General features: G+C 41.5%; 1 protein-coding gene across 3 annotated transcripts in view; it reads left to right on the top strand.

The window, feature by feature from the left end:
- Window positions 1-2,808: 2,808 nt before the first annotated feature.
- The window catches only part of LOC126442673 (poly [ADP-ribose] polymerase tankyrase-1-like), a 96,549-nt gene continuing 81,647 nt past the window's right edge, over window positions 2,809-17,710 (top strand). Inside the window, exon 1 of one of the 3 annotated variants that reach the window (XM_050090723.1) lies at window positions 2,809-2,894. The gene's annotated coding sequence lies outside the window, so the exon portion shown is untranslated. The other 2 variants (XM_050090724.1, XM_050090725.1) reach the window with 2 other exon arrangements.

The raw sequence follows: 17,710 nt of genomic DNA, 5'->3' as shown, positions 1-17,710 counted from the left end.
CATATCGCAACGTGTCCGGGCGATATTTGCCAAGAGAAGCGTATGCAACGGAGTTGGGACCTAGCACCCTATTAGACTGTGGATCTTCAGCAGGCCAAACAACACAGAAACTGAGCTGTAGCTGGCTGGAGGTGTGTAATATGTTCCCACAAGTCACAGTTTCGCATCTTGTCTACTGGTGCCGAGGTGTCGAGGGCACAATGAGGCTTTAGTGCTAACCCACACGCCTCCATTGACCTCTGTGACGATGTGCCATCAAACTGCGATCTTCTTATCATTATTCCGAATTCAAGCCACTACTTACAGATACCGAATTTAATTGATGAAAGAAGAAAATATAAAACTGCAGTGAATGAAGCAGGCGAAAAGGAATGCAAACATCTCAAAAATGAGATCGACAGGAAGTACAAAATGGATGAGGAGGGATGGCTAGAAAACAAATGTAAGGGTGTAGAAGGATATATTACTAGAGGTCAGATAGACATAAGATAGACACTGCCTACAAAAAAGTTAAAGCGACCTTCGGAGGAAAGAGAACCACTTGTATGAATATCAAGTACTCAGATGGGAAACCAGTCCTAAGCAAAGAAAGTTGGAAGGAGTATATATACAAGGGCAATGTACTAGAGGGCAATATTATGGAAATTTAAGAGGACATAGATGAAGATGAAATGGGAGAAGTGATACTGAATGAAGAATTTGACAGAGCAGTGAAAGACCCAAGTAGAAACAAGGACCTAGGAGTAGATAAAATTCTATTAGAACAACTAATATCCTGGAGAGAGATAGCCACAACAAAACTCTTCCATCTGGTGAGGAAGATGTATGAGACAGGCGAAATACCTCCAGACTTCAGGAAGAATATAAGAATTCCAATCCCAAAGAAAGTAGGTGTTGACAGGTGCGAAAATTACCGAAGTCAGTCATGGCTGCAAAATACTGACACAAATTTTTTAGACACATGAACAGAACAACTGGTAAAAGGCGACCTTGGGGAAGATCAGTTTGGATTTTGTGGAAATTCCGGAACACGCGAAGCAATACTGACGCTATTACTTACCTTCGAAGATAGGTTAAGGAAAGGCATACCTACGTTTCTAGCATTTATAGGCATAGAAAAATCTTTTGACAAAGTTGATTGGAATAGTCTCTTTCAAATCCTGAAGGTGGCAGGGGTAAAATACAGGGAGCTATTTACAATTTGGACAGAAATCAGATGACAGCTGTGAGAGTCGAGACGTATGAAAGAGGAGAAACTGTTGAGAAGGGGGTGAAGCAGAGTTGTAGTCTATCCCTGATGTTATTCGACCTGTATATTGATCAAGCAGTAAAGGAAAGATAAGAAAAATTTGGAGCAGGGATTAAAATCCATAGAGAACAAATAAAAGTTTTTAGGTTTGGCGATAATATTGTAAGTCAGTCACAGACAGCAAAGGACCTGGAAGAGCAAATGAAGAGAATGGACACTGTCTTGAAAGGAGGATATAAGATGAACATAAACGAAAGCAAAACGAGGATAATGGAATGTAGTCGAATTAAATCCGGTCATACTGAGGGAATTAGATCCGGAAATGAAACACTTAAAGTAGAAATGTTTGGGGAGCGAGATAACTGATGATGGTCGAAATAGACTATACAAAATGTAGACTGGCTGGGGAAGCGTTCCTGGAGAAGAGAGATTTGTTGGCGCCAAGTATACATGTAAGTGTCAGGAATGCTTTTCTGAAAGTATTTGTACGGAGTTTAGCCGTGTTTGGAAGTGAAACATGGACGAGAAACGGTGTAGACCATAAGAGAACAGAAGCTTTTGAAATGTGGTGCTACAGAAGAAAAATGAAGAGTAGATGGGTAGATTACATAACTAATGAGCACGAAAAAAATTAAATTGGGGAGAAGAATTTGTGGCGCAACTTGACTAGAGAAAGGGATCTGTTGGTAGAACATGTTCTGAGGCGTGAAGGGATCACCAGTTTAGTACTGGAGGGAAGTGTACAAGGATGTGTGTTGCATTAGAGATGAAGAGGCTTGCACAGGATAGAGTAGCATGGAGAGCTGCATCAAACCAGACCACAACAACAACACTTACAGAGGATTCTGTTCAGGGTGGAAGTGGTTGTGTGAAGTTTCGAGGTTCTTTTTACTCTAGCCTACTTATTGAAGTTGCAGTGAACATTAACCACGATGTTTAAATAAACATTTTCGTTGTCAGTGTCGCCCTTTCTCTGCAGCTTTGTTGATTATTGTGCTGTATACGCTGCCACCTTCAAATATGACAACTGCTGTTAACACACACGTTCCTGATTTGACTCCTCACAGTTTTGTAGCTCTACAGATCCAATTATCATTTATAGGGCACACCTCAGAAACGACGTGGACTCTATTCTTCACGAAAATGAGGGCACTGTCGGGACTAGAGGCGCGATATGAGCGTGACGTCACCTGAGGTTACGAGCTTTTGTCCGCAGTGAGTATTTGAGGGGGAGGAGAGAATGACCAGCAGGATGAAGAGCTAGTCGGGTGCAAGCACGTGACCGTCCTGGAGTCGGGTCAAGAGAGGCCGCGAGCTGAGAAAGAGGAGCGGCACAGTTGTCCCGATTACGAAGGCGCCCTCCACGTCCTCCGTGTGAGGCGCTGCGCGGGAGTACTTGAGACGTCAGACGGCTGCAGATGTTTCGTTGTTGGGGTCGGGCGTGAGTGTGTGTAGGGGAAGGGGGCCAGGTGGGGAAGGGGCCAGACCAGGTAGGGGACCACTGGCTCAGCGGGGGGGGGGGGGGGGGGGGGGGCGGCAGCCGGGCCCAGCCCAAGCGCGGCCAGGGCGCGAGGCCAGAAGAGAAGGCGGGAGCCGCCGCCGCCGCCCGCCACTGCTCCGCCTGCTGCGCCGCTGCACGCCTCCGGTGAGTCTCCTCTCCGCCGCACTTCTGCCGCCGCCGTGCGACGTGTCGCGCCCCTCACTCTACTCAGCGTCGTGGTCTCCTGTAATCAGTGTTCCTCATTCTTAAAAGCCGCCACTGTGAAAATGCGGGGAAGTAAAGTAAGGACCGAGTCATTTATTCTGTCTCTCTTAACTTCGTAATCTTATTCTCCCACTCATCACTATTGAAATCCTCTGTCTATGCGCGAATTTGGAAAGCTTAGAGATTCGTAAGATATACGAAAGAATAACTTTTTACTTATCTTCATCATCTCGTTGTTGTTGTCGATGGCTCAAAGTTGTATCTTGGGGTACACTCTTGCACATGGGAATTCGATTTTCTTACGTTCTTGATGACTAAATAACCGATGAAGATATGCCTGTGTTATTCTTGCATTTAGTTCTTTGACACATCTCTCAACATCACAACGTTTTCACATTTTCCACATAACCAAAAAACCATAATTAAATACTGGGTGACAAACTTAGAAAACATCTATCTCCATCAGAGGCATGCCCACCACCACTTACATGCTGGGCTGTGCAGTTCTAGGCGCTACAGTCTGGGGTCGAGCAGACGCTACAGTCGCGGGTTCGAATCCTGCCTCGGGCATGGATGTGTGAGATGTCCTTAGGTTAGTTAGGTTTAATTAGTTCTAAGTTCTAGGGGACTGATGACCTCAGAAGTTAAGTTGCACAGTGCTCAGAGCTATTTGAACCTTACATTCTGCAGTACTCACATTATTCCAAAGAGTTTAAAAAAGCAAAACAATTTACAAACTTTCTTTACCAAAGAATGGCTACGGCCTTGCCGCAGTAGATACAAGGGTTCCCGTGAGATCACCGAAGTCAAGTGTTGTCGGTCGCGGTCGGAACTTGGATGGGTGACCATCCAGGCCACCATACGCTGTTGCCACTTTTCGGGGTGCACTTCGCCTCGTGATGGCAATTAAGAAGCTACTCGACAGAATAATAGCGGCTTCGGTCAAGAATACCATCATAACGACCGGGAGAGAGGTGTGCTGACCCCACACCCCTCATATCTGTAAACTCCACTGAGGATGACACGGCGGTCGGATGGTCCCGGTAGGCCACTTGTGGCCTGACGACGGAGTGTTGTACCAAAGAATAATCCTCGCTAAAATATATCATTATTCTTTAAATCAATCTAGAAATAAATTTAATATTTAGTATTAGATAGTACATTTAATAATATTTTAAGCATACAACAAATTTCGTAACTTCAGTTATTTTTTGAAATAAAACTTATTTTAACTGTTAGTACATATCAGTTGTAACACATTAATTTCTTTCTTATATATATTAGCCAGAAATGGAATACATCGTATACAAAATTATATGAATTCTATGAATGAAACACCTGAGGTAATTTTAACCTATGCAAGAATCGATACTACGCATTGTGTCGGTTACCTCTATAAAAAAAAAAGGTAATGTTAGAGGAGGGCGACTCATTATACTGTTATAATTGAATAGGCTTCCACAGCCAGAGTCTGTCGACATAAATGTTTCCTGGGTGTGGTACCGCGTCATCATGGATGAAACTACTGCTTCTGGAGAGAAGTCAACGTTTCGGCCACTATGAGCGCTCTAGCTATGCAGTGTCCCTTATATTTTGTTGTTACTGTTCGCTGCGCATGCCATTACGTTATAATTTTAAAAAGATACATCGTTTCATTGGTCACTTAAGGAGGAAGGAGAAGCAACTTTATTTTGACTGGTCATTGCGGTGTTCCATGACTTTGAACGCAACAGCTCGTCCGATGCCTTCCTGTATTGGTTCACATGAGGTATGCACAATAGCAGATTACTCTTACAGCATAATTTTAACAGTGCCATTACTACCAATATTTATGTCGTCGCATCTTGTATGTTTTTCAAAGCTGTTGTCTGAACTAATTTTACCCTAGATTTAAGCTTGTCGGAGCTGTATGAGCAATGGATACTTGCAGCAAGCTTCTTCCACAAAGTGGCAGTATATGTAAGCCCTATTTCCCAGTTGACCGACCTTCAGGCACTGAGGACTGATAAATGTTTTTGCTAAAACAAGAAAGAATATTGTAGACAGTTGGACGTAGAATTCATTACGTTATGTACAGTTATTTGAAAGACTGCACACAACCCGAAGGAGCTGACCGGTTAGCCAAAATGAAACAACCTAACCAGTTGGAACTAAATCTCAGGCTATGGAATTTCAGGAACAACAAGACAGTCAATGAAAATGCCTCTGAACTTCAGCAGTGTACTGTTTAGTCGACAATGTTGTGCATTGCAGAAATGGCCAATAGGAAGAGCACTAGCACATTTTCCTTTGATGTACGTGACGCACTCAGTTCCACGTAACTCAGACGCTGGACAGGTAGAGGTGGTCCAGGTGCATGGTCACCTCGCTCTCCACATCTGACGACCCCCAAAAATTATTTTTAATTTTGTAAGGGCGTATCAAAAGCCTCGTGTATGTATCACCAATTCCCGACGAAAAAACTGTGGCACCTGTTACAGTTTCTGCGCAGTCTTTTGAATCGCCCTGTGCTCTGGTAAAACCGATTGTAATTGTCGGCTACAATAAACGTATTTGGAAGTAGTGAAAGAACTGTAAGAGTTAAGCAAGATTATCTACGTGCCGCAATAATCTTACTGTCCACTTCCGCGGAATAAACACTTTATCTGCTTTGGGTGCAGTGCACCTGGAGACGTTACCCCAAATAAATGTGACAGGAGGCAGAATGAGTAAAGGTCCCTGCCTGTAGGTCAGTAGGGTGCGAGGTGCTTCTGAGAGCGGAAGATGTTCTTGTTGGGTTTGTCTCTGTTCGTTAACGACTTTTTAATTTGCTACCCATTCGGACACCAAGGAATTTTACACAAACTGTTTCATTTAGTTTGTGACCATTAACGACTGATACTGCTGCAAGTAGGTCACTGTTGCTTGTTTGGAAACGCATAATGAGACTCACTGTGGTATTAAGACTCATAAACTGCCAGCTGTGAACCGCATCTTCGGCTGTCATCCTTGTTTTATGGAGCTGAGTTTGGATTCTTGATTAGTGTGCTTGGGTCACGATCTACAGCTTTTTAACCGCACGCTAGAGTCTCTACAAGGTTATTCATGGAGATTAAGAGCGAGAGTGTGCCCGGCACCGGCCTTTGTCGGAACTAACACGTCGTGTTCCCCCTCAGTCAGAGGTTAGTTTCATCCCTGTAACACCCTATGACTTCCGATACGAATGTCAAACTCGACATATGGAAGAGGAATTAGACTTACAACACAACTCAATAATAATGAAAAGTGAGAAATTTCACATGAGTGCTAAAAGAAATCCACCAAATTTTGATTACATGATAAGTCACACAAATCTCAAGGGTGTAAATTCAACTAAATACTTAGCGATTACAAATACAAATAACCTAAATCGTTACGATCACATGGATAATATTATGGGTAGAGCAAACCAAAGACTGTGATTCAGTGGCAGAACACTTCAAAGGCTGTAACAGGTCTACTAAAGGGACTACTTACACCAAGCTTATCCGCCCTATTTTGGAGTACTGCTGTGCGGTGTGGGATCCGAATCGGGTGGGACTGACGTATGACATCGATAAATTTCAAAGAAGGGCAGCTCGTTTTGTACTATCGCGAAACAGGGGAGATAGTGCCGCAGACATGATACGTGAATTGGAGTGGCAGTCATTAAAAGAAAGGTGTTTTTCGTTGCGACGGGATGTTCTCATGAAATTTCAATCACCAGTTTTCTCCTCCGATTGCAAAAACATTCTGTTGTAACTCACCTACATAGGGAGAAATGATAATCACGATAAAATAAGAGAAATCAGGGCTCGCAGAGAAAAATTTAGGTGCTCGTTTTTCCCACTCGCCATTCGAAAGTGCAACGATAGACAGCTTGAAGGTGGTTCATTGAACCCTTTGCCAGGTACTTTATTGTGAATATCAGATTAATTACGTAGATGTAGATACCAAGTAGAACTTTGAGTTCCTCACGATCGGAGATTTTCACCCGGTCACGAAATACACCAACAAGATAAATTACCACATTAGCTAATGAATCACTTTACATCCCATTTTCTCTCGAGAAGTCCTCAAAGTGAAACTGTGAAGCAGTTAAAGAGTCCTGCTCAATTAAAAGCGTCACTACTCTTTCGTAGCCACTTTTTCGTAGAATTCTGAAAAGAGTGGAAGGAGTGAAACAGGCAAATAGTTAAAGATGGTCTGGCTATGTGTACTTTTATAGATCGCTATTCCTATAGTACATTTAACTCTGTCAGGAAGTATGCACCAAGTCGTTGATTACATAAATAGCTAAGGGGTGATCCTATCAAATCAGCAGAAACTCCATCAGGCTATCATTATTATTAACCTTAAGTGATGTGATGAATCTATAAACACTCGGTCATATCCAACAGAATTTCTGTTTTTGGTGGTCTGATGACTTTGTTATCTCCCTAGTTTCTCCACATTTGAAACTAAAGTCCGTTGGCGGAAAAGCAGTGTCTCCACAAATAAATCTAATGCGTCTGTACAGGGCTCGCTGCCACTGTGAGGAAGTAATCAGTGTTGGCATATGTCAGAGGATGACATGGTAGCAGGTCGGCATCTGACGGTAATCTGGTCCTTATTCTAGAGCTATCTATTTTAGTAGGTATCTTATCATAAGTAGTTGGAAGTGGTATATTGATAGTAAGTAAACAATTCTTCATAATCTCCATCCACAAAATGAATGGGAATCCCCCCCGCCCCCCATTCCGTCATCTACCACAGACAACGGATACGCTCTTCATAACAGAAGTTACAAACGTAGCGCTATAGCATGATACATACAGACGACGAAAATTGGTTAATTAACTTTATAGACAAAATTGAAAACCGAGCCTCCGAATCTTTATAAAATGAGGGACTGGCTACACGAATATTTGGCGCTGTAGATGGAATATGTAACCACACTGCCATGCTGACATATATAGGCAAATATTTTAATATATTATTCTACAAGTAAAACTAAAGAAAAAATTTCACATGAACATAGGTCCGGAAATGTTTAGTTACGGAGTTACGGCTAATAAAAGATTTTGCATGAAATCTATCAACTTCGCTAACATGGAGCCATCGCAAAACTGTCCGAGGTTAAAATAAAGCACGATTTCCACTTATTTTGTTGTTATTGGTCTGGTGAATCTAATAAACATGTCCCAGACGTGAGCCTGCAGTGGTTTTCCAGAACATCCAGAGAAGACGCAATTTCGTAAAACTTTTAGTTTATTAACTACTTGGCCCAATTTGTTTTTTTAAATTCCAGATAATTGCACAAAGTTTTCAACAGAAGTTGTAGAAAATATAAATTTGGAAAAATGAAGGTAATAACGTTGAGTGAAACTATATCAATGTATCAGATAATCTGCTTGTATTAATACCGTAGCACACGTGAATTCATGTTAAACCGGAAAAAAACAAAAGCTCCGTGTTAACGAAGTTGTACAGTGTACATACAATTTCACAATAAATCCACAATAAATGTTCAAAAATGTCTACACCGAGTTCAATGAATTTAGCTGCACAGGTATGAACGGATTTTGTTGCACGTTTCAGGGAAGTGAACAAATTTACTTGTGTAATAGTCTTTGCTTCTCTGAATGTTCTGGAAAACCACTGCAGGCACACGTCTTGGACATGTTTCATTAGATTCACCAGACCAATAACAACAAAATATATGGAAATCGTGCTTTATTTTAACCTCGTAGAGTTTTGCGATGGCTCCATATTAGTGAAGTTGCTAAATTTCAGGCAAAATCTTTTATTAGCCGTAGCTCCGTAACTAAACACTTGCGGACCTATGGTTATATGAACGTTTTTGTTTGGTTTTACTTGTAGAATAACATATTTAAGTATTTGCATATCTTCGTGAATCACCATGTGTATCACTCCTCTGCCTGGGTGCAGCGCCTAAACGTGGCGCGTGCGGAATAACAGAGGCGCCGTGGGCAAACGCACGGCGTCCACTGCCGCCTGGCTCGCCTCTGTACTCACGGGCAAGTAAGCCAAGTTATGAGGCAGTGGACGGAAAAGATAAATTCCCGTGTGGATAACAATGTTGTCTAACACCAAAGGATAACAGTACGAATCTGATAAATGTTTACTGACATCATGCAAGTATCAGTGAAAGCTGCCTCACATTAGTAAGGATGCAAATATAAGTTCTTAATATATAATGATAAACGCAGGAGTACAGCTTAAAAGTGGAGCATGTACATGCAGACTTTCTATCTCAAAGTATTAACTACGAAAACTCATGTGCACTCTTTCAAAAGTCCTGAAGCACATTTCCTTTACTATGTTGCTGTTGTTGTTGCCCTCAGTCCAGAGACTGGTTTGATGCGGGTCTCCATGCCACTCTATCCTGTCCAAGCTTCTTCATCTCCAAGTAGTTGCTGGAACGTACATCCTTCTGGATCTTATTCATCTCTTGGTCTCCCTATACGATTTTTACCGTCCAAGCTGCCATCCAGTACGAAATTTTTGATCCCTTGATACCTCAGAACATGTCTTACCAACCGATCAATTCTTCTAGTCAGGTTTTGCCACAAATTACTCTCTTCCCTAATTCTGTTTGCAACCTCCTCATTAGTTACGCGATATACCTATCTAATCTTCAGCATTCTTCTGTAGCATTACATTTCGAAAGCTTCCATTCTGTGCTTGTGTAAACTACTTATCGTCCATGTTTTACTTCCATATACTGCTACACTCCACACAAATACTTTCAGAAAGGACAACCCAACAAATCTGTGCTCAATGTTAGTAAATTTCTCTTCTCCATTAACGTTTTCCCTGCGATTGCCAGTCTACGTTTTATATCCTCTACACTTCAACTGTCGTCATTTTGCTCCCAAAATAGCGAAACTCATCTACTACTTTAAGTGTTTCATTCCCTAATCTAATTCCCTCAGCATCATCTGATTTAATTCGACTACTTTCCATTATCCTCGTTTTGCTTTTGTTGATGTTCATCTTATATCCTCCTTCCAAGACACTGTCCATCTGGTTCAACTGCTCTTCCCGGTCGTTTGCTGTCTCTGGCAGAATAACAATGTCATGAGCAAACTTCAAAGTTTTTATTCTTTTCCTGAACTTCAATTTCTACTCCAAATTTTTCTTTTGTTTCTTATACTGCTCGCTCAGTACACAGATCGAATAACATCGGGGATAGGCTACAACCCTTTCTCACTCCCTTCTCCACTATTGCTTCCCTTTCATGCCCCTCGACTCTTCCAACTGTCATCTGGTTTCTGTAGCAATTGTAAATAGCCTTTCGCTCCCTGTATTTCACTCCTGCCAAAGTCAACATTGTCAAAAGCTTTCTCTAAATCTACAAAAGCTAGAAACGTATATTTTCCTTTCCTTAATCTATTTTCTAAGATAAAGTTGTAGGGTCAGCATTGCCTCACGTGTTCCAACATTTCTGCGGAATACAAAGTGACCTTCCCTGAGGTCGGCTTCTACCAGTTTCTCCATTCCTCTGTAAATAATTATGTTAGTATTTTGGAGGTGACTTATTAAACTAACGATTCGGTAATTTTCACACCTATCAACACCTGCTTTCTTTGGGATTGAAATTATTATATTCTTTTTGAAGTCTGAGGGTATTTCGCTTGTGTCATAAATGTTTCTCTCATAGATCTTGCTCACCAGATGGAAGACTTTTGTCATGGCTGGTACTCCCTAAGCTATTAGTAGTTCTAACGGAATGTTGTCTCCTCCTGGGATCCTGTTTCTACTTAGGCCTTTCACTCCTCTGTCAAATTCTTCACCCAGTATCATATCTCCCATTTCATTTTCATCTACGTCCCCTTCCATTTCCATAATATTGCCCTCTAGTACATCGCCGTTGTATAAATCTCCTATATATTACTTCCACCATTCTGCTTTGCTTAGAACTTGTTTTCCATCTGAGGTCTTCCTTTACCATACATGGTGCAAATATTAATCATTATTGTTTGCTAGCGATAAAATACTCCTGTCAGAGCATAACTAAGGTATTATCTTCCTCTTTAGAAGATCCTGTCAGAAAAATGTTGAAGCACCTGCGTCACTCCTCATCCCGCCTTCCTCTTCAAAAATTTTAGTGCACGAACTCATTTCCGAGTTTTTAACGCTGATTCTAAGTCCTCCTACCCAGTCCTTCTTTGTAGCTAAACCTACATACTCAGCGTCTTCCTCTGACTAGGCTCCTCTATCCTCCCATTGATTTACACTGCTTCCCACAGCCATTGTCTCTTACATCACTTAGGAGACACAATTGTCTTTCGTTCCCACTGCCACAGTCTTCATCACACCTCAGCAGTCAGATAGATAGTAACTTTCGTGTTCCACGGATCATTTTACACGATAAATCATGATGATGTGGTACGACTCCTTTTACATTCATTCTGCAACTCAATTTGTACATCTCTTCGTACTCTAAACATCACCATATAATTATTTATTCCACTAAAATGAAAACAAGGAAATACAGATTGAGATAGCAATACCTACTATTCATCTTTTACACATTGCAAATTTAGACAGTCTGGACATTGAAGGGAGAGGCGTGTTTATAGCGATAAAAAGTGCAATAGTATCGAAGGATATTGATGGAGATCCGAAATGTGAAATAATTTGGGTGAAGGTCACGGGAAAAGCAGGCTCAAACCTGGTAATTGTATGTCTCTATAGGCCTCCTGGCTCAGCAGCCCGTTGTGGCAGAAAACCTGAAGGAAAATTTGGAAAATATTATGAGTAGACTTCCCGCCCATGTTATGGTTTTGGGTGGAGATTTTAATTTACTGGGGGACTCAATCGTTTATAACGGGTGGCAAGGGCAAAGAATCCAGTGAAACTTTTTTTAAGTGCATTAGCTGAAAACTACCTTGAGCAGTTAAACAGAGAACCGACTCGTGGCGGTAACATGTTAGACCTTCTGGTGACAAACATACTCGAACTATTTGAGACAGTTAGACAGAATAGGGAATCATCGATCATAAAGCCGAAAATAGAAATATTAAAAAAGGTAGGAAGATTTTTCTGTTTAGACAAAGTGACAAAGGAAGATTTCAGAGTACCTGAAGGCTCAACACAAGTTTTATCTCAAGTACACGCAGTGTTGAGGATCAGTGGACAAAATTCAAAACCATCGTACAATGTGCATTAGATGAGTATGTGCCAAGCAAGATCGTAAGAGAAGGAAAAGAGCCACCGTGGTACAACAACCGAGTTAGAAAACTACTACGGAAACAAAGGGAACTTGGCCACAAACATAAACATAGCCAAAGCTTTGCAGACAAAAAAAAATTACACGAAGCGAAATGTAGTGTGAGGAAGGCTATGCGAGAGGCGTTCAACGATTTCGAAAGTAAAGTTCTATGCACTGACTTGGTACAAAATCCTAAGAAATTTTGGTCTTATGTCAAAGTGGTTGGTGGATCAAAACAAAATGTCCAGACACTCTGTGACCAAAATGGTACTGAAACAGAGGATGACGGACTAAAGGCCGAAATCGTAAATATCTTTTTCCAAAGCTGTTTCACAGAGGAAGACTGCACTGTAGTTCCTTCTCTAGATTGTCGCACAGATGACAAAATGGTAGATATCAAAATAGATAACAGAGGGATTAAAAAACAGTTATAATTGCTCAAAAGATGAATGGCCGCTGGACCTGATGGGACACCAGTTCGATTTTACACAGAGTACGCGAATGATCTTGACCCTCTTCTTGCAGCGGTGTACTGTAGAAGAGCGTAGCGTTCCAAAAGATTGGAAAAGGGCACACGTCATCCCCGTTTTCAAGAAGGGACGTTGAACAGATGTGCAGAACTATAGACCTATATCTCGAACGTCGATCAGTTGTAGAACTTTGGAACATGTATTATGTTGGAGTATAATGACTTTTCTGGAGACTACTCTGTAGGAATCAGCATAGGTTTCGAACAAGACGATCGTGTGAAACCCAGCTCGCGCTATTCGTCCACGAGACTCAGAGGGCCATAGACATGGGTTGCCAGGTAGATGCAGTGTTTGTTGACTTCCGCAAGGCGTTTGATACAGTTTCCCACAGTTGTTTAATGAAGAACGTAAGAGCATATGGACTATCAGACCAATTGTGTGATTGGGTTGAAGAGTTCCTAGATAACAGAACGGAGCATGTCATTCTCAATGGAGAGAAGTCTTGCGAAGTAAGAGTTATTTCAAGTGTGCCGCAGTGGAGTGTCGTAGGATTGTTGCTATTCGCAATATATATAAATGACCTTGTGGATAACATAGGAAGTTTACTGAGGCTCTTTGTGGATGATGCTGCAGTATATCGAGAGGTTGTAACAATGGAAAATTGTACTGAAATGCAGGAGGATCTGCAGCGAATTGACGGATGGTGCAGGGAATGGCAATTGAATCTCAATGTAGACGAGTGTAATGTGCTGCGAATACATAGAAAGATAGATCCCTTATCATCTAGCTACAAAATAGCAGGTCAGCAACTGGAAGCAGTTAATTGCATAAATTATCTGGGAGCAGGCATTAGGAGTGATTTAAAATGGAATGATCATATAAACTTGATCGTGGGTAAAGCAGATGCCAGACTGAGATTCATTGGAAGAAGCCTAAGAAAATGCAATCCGAAAATAAAGGAAGTAGGTTACAGTACGCTTGTTTGCCCACTGCCTGAATATTGCTCAGCAGTGTGGGACCCGTACCAGTTAGGGTTGATAGAAGAGAGAGAGAAGATCCAACGGAGAGCAGCGCGCTTCGTTACATGATCATTTAGTAATCGCGAAAGCGTTACGGAGATGATAGACAAACTCCAGTGGAAGACTCTGCAAGAGAGACGCTCAGTAGCTCGGTACAGGCTTTTGTTGAAGTTTTGAGAACATACCTTCACCGAAAAGTCAAGTAGTATATTGCTCCCTCCTACGTATATCTTGCGTAGAGACCATGAGGATAAAATCAAGGAGATTAGAGCCCACACAGAGACATACCGACAATCTTTCTTTCCACGAACAATACGAGACTGGAATAGAAGGGAAACCGATAGAGGTGCTCAAGGTACCCTCCGCCATACACCGTCAGTGGCTTGCGGAGTATGGATGTAGATATAGGTGTAGGTGTAGAATTCTTCTACGGAATAGAAGGAGTCGTCAAGGAGAAACTTGTTCAATTTATTTTCAAATTTTATCTGTTAGACATTTTATATCACGGGGTAAGTCGTCAAAAATTTTTGTTGCAGCGTGGTGCCCCCGTTTCACCCCTTATGTAGCTCATTGTTCCTTTTCAATTGTAGAGGATTATTTACAACAAACTTCATCAGGGAATAAATATACTGTGAAGCAGTAGTCAGAATGCCCAACTTCTTAAAGGCATGTCTAGAAGAAAATCACAGGTGAGCCCCACGTACGAGGTGGAATCCAAAATTTGCGGGACTGGTGCTGCCAACTGGAAAATAGCTGTAGTATATCTTTGCACAACTAGGTGGTGAGAGCTGCATATCTGATGAGTCAGCGTGCAGAGTGTTATTTAGGTGGGAGGACGTGTTGCGTGTCCACACTGATTTCCACAATAGATTTTACGAAGGCACAGCGTGTTGAAGTGTGCACCTTCGTCAGACCGCATCTGATGATCCAACCCTCTTTTCACGGGTTGCCACAGTCGACGAGAGCTGTATTTACGGTTATGACCCAGAGACGAAGCAACAACCGTCCCTGTGGAAGAGCCCGGGCTCTCTAAGACCCAAAAAGGCGAGACAGGTGAAGAGCAAAGTGAAGAGCATGATCATCGTTTTCTCTGATAACAAGGGAATTGTGCACAAAGAATTCGACCCACCCAACCAAACAGTGAATTCTGAGTACTATTGTGACTTTTGCGACGGCTCCGTGAAAACGTGCAGCGACGACGGCCCGAACTTTGGCGTCAAGGGAACTGGCTGCTGCATCGCGACAACGTGCCCTGTCGCACGTCCTTGCTCACCAGGACCTTTTTGTCAAAAAACAACATGGAGGTTGTATTCCACCCACCGTACGCGCCAGATTTGGCACCTTGTGACTTCGCGCTATTCCCAAAACTGAAACTCAAGTTGAAAGGCCGTCGGTTCGACACTCTTGAGAGGATTCAAGAAGCATTGCTGGCGGTGATAAACACCCTCAAAGAACAGGACTTCCAGAAAACTTTTCACCCATAGCAGAAGCGCTGGGACCGGTGTGTACGTGCGGATGGCAACTACTTCGAGGGTGATGGTGACCGTTAGTCCAAAGGGAAAGATTTCAACAGATGGCAGCACCAGTCCCGAAAATTTTAGATAGCATCTCGAATTACTCTTGCACCATATTTCTGAGCAATGAAGATCTTTCTTAAAGATTAGTTACCCCAGAACAGCATTGCATATGACTTTACAGAATGAATATAATCGAAATGTGTCAACTTACTGATGCCTCTCTCCGCAAAATTTGCCCTGATTCTAAGTGCAAACGTGCTCAAACTAAGTTGTTTTAGGAGTTCCAAAATGTGTTTTCTTTTTATTTAAATTCTCATCAATATGGACACCTAAGAATTTTGAAGTTTCCACCCTATGTATTATTTCTTCAACGTGTGTTACACTTATCACTGATGCAGTTGCCCTAGAGGTGGAGAGCTGAATATGATGTGTCTTTGTGAAATTCAGGCTGACACCATTCGCAGATAACGAGTCAGTAATACTTTTGAGAACTTTGTTCACCATTTCTTCCATTTCTGTATGGATACTGGGAGTGATTACAATACTGGTGTCATATGCAAAAAGAGCTAATCTGCTTGTTTATATTAGTTGGTAGATCATTTATATATATGAGAAACCGTTGTGGACCTGAGATTGAGCCTTGGGGAACTCCATATGTGATTACTCCCCAATCAGAATTGTGTCCCTTGATTCCGTTCGTTGAATTTCTGCATTCGTTTGGTTAGATATAACATGATCCCTTCGTTGGCTATACCATCAATCCCATAAAACTTCAATTTATCTAGTAAGATACTATGATTTGCGCAATCAAATGGCTTGGATAGTTCATAGAAAATACGTGTCTGTGCTATTTTGTTATTTAATGTGTGTAATATCTGGTGTGTGTAAATGGAAATGGCATTCTCAGTAGAGCAACCCTTATGGAACCCAAACTGTGATTTATTGGGGATATTATTGTTGCCAATGTGAGATATACGTTTTTAGAATACATCACCTTCTCAAAAATTTTGGAAAATGATGTCAACAGTGAAATAGGTCAGGATTTACTGACGTTTCTCTTATCAACTTTCTTAAAGAGCGGTTTAAAGATGGCATATTTTAGTCTCTCTTGGAAAATGCATTGAATCAGTGATGTATTACATATTTCAGACAATACCAAACTTATTAAATAGGAACAAATCTTTAGTACTCTATTGTAAATACCATCAAAAACAGAAGAGCTTTTATTCTTGAGAGAATATATGAACCACTTAATTAAGTTCAAATTTTCTGGAAGGCTGAACCTATCTTTTTCATTTCACTCACGTGTTTCAAATTTCAATTCAAAATGTACCCTTCCCTATACATAACCCTCACCCTCCCACCCCTGCCCCTTTCCAACGCTGTGTATGGTCTCCACTCGTCTGTATTTCTCATTTCCACTGTCTCCTCTCTGTTTTGCTTCCACTGTTTCTTTCTCCATCCATCTCTCCATCTGTCTTATTGCCGCAGTCTCTCACTGACCATCAATATCTCATTCTTCCCCACTGTTATCGCATTCATAAATCTGTCTTTCTCTTTCCCTGCCATGTTCTGTCTTCCACCATCATTATATTCTTCCTCTTTGTCCCTCACTGGCACTGCCTCCTCTCCCTTACGTGCGCAATATCTCTCTGCTACTCTGTTTCAGCGCAAAAACCCCGATCATGTTCTCATGCCAAAGTGTTTGGCGAGGAACACAGGTTCATGCAACTGGCTCCCCACTTCGTGTCAAAGTCTTTTAAAGGGGAAGATATTCGCCTTTTTTGTGCTCTGACAGGCACTTTCTCCTGCTGGTCAGTAACACGGTGTCGCGCTTATACAAAAGAGAATTCTGCAGGTCAGTTCAATCTGGAAAGGTTATGTATGTACTTCCCCTCAGTTATATACTTTGACGCATATAAGCCATAAATAAGTACTCTTAATATAAGGTTTAAGCACAGTCTCTTGTTTTACATTTTTTGGGTGCTTTGCTTGATAACCACCGTTCATCGAAAATGCCCAGCTTATGATGTATTAAAAAATCAAAAATGTTACTAGAAATATTTTATTGAATTTGTTAACTTTCCAAATATAAATGATGTTTCAAGTTCTTTTCAGGCTTATTAAAACCCTTTTTAGCCCATGCTCTTGTCGCTGAAGTACCACCTAGGGCATGAAGTGCCCATTGTTGATGGACAGGGCGTCATAAAGTCTTATTAGTGAAGAAATGCTGACTAAAAATTTAATTTCGTCACCTCACAACCATTGCGATGATTGTAAAACCTCTTTCATTTGTTCACTACGTCAGTTGAAACTACACTTTCGCCTCACACCTTTTATTAATCGTAAGTATTATAACCTTGAACCTCTGGATGATATCGAAAAAAGTGCTCCGAGAATACCGTCTTGGAAAAATATTGTGAAAATTTCGGCATATCTGGCATGAATTGAAATGATAGAAGTGGCAATCCCCCAATTAATACTTACAGTGCTCAAAAAATCATAGCTTGGCAGAGTTTGCTCAGGAACCGCA

Source organism: Schistocerca serialis, unplaced genomic scaffold (genome assembly GCF_023864345.2).
Source record: "Schistocerca serialis cubense isolate TAMUIC-IGC-003099 unplaced genomic scaffold, iqSchSeri2.2 HiC_scaffold_1400, whole genome shotgun sequence".
NCBI lineage: Eukaryota > Metazoa > Arthropoda > Insecta > Orthoptera > Acrididae > Schistocerca > Schistocerca serialis.
Note: the sequence above shows the minus strand (reverse complement) of the source record. Positions and strands in the feature narration are given on the sequence as shown.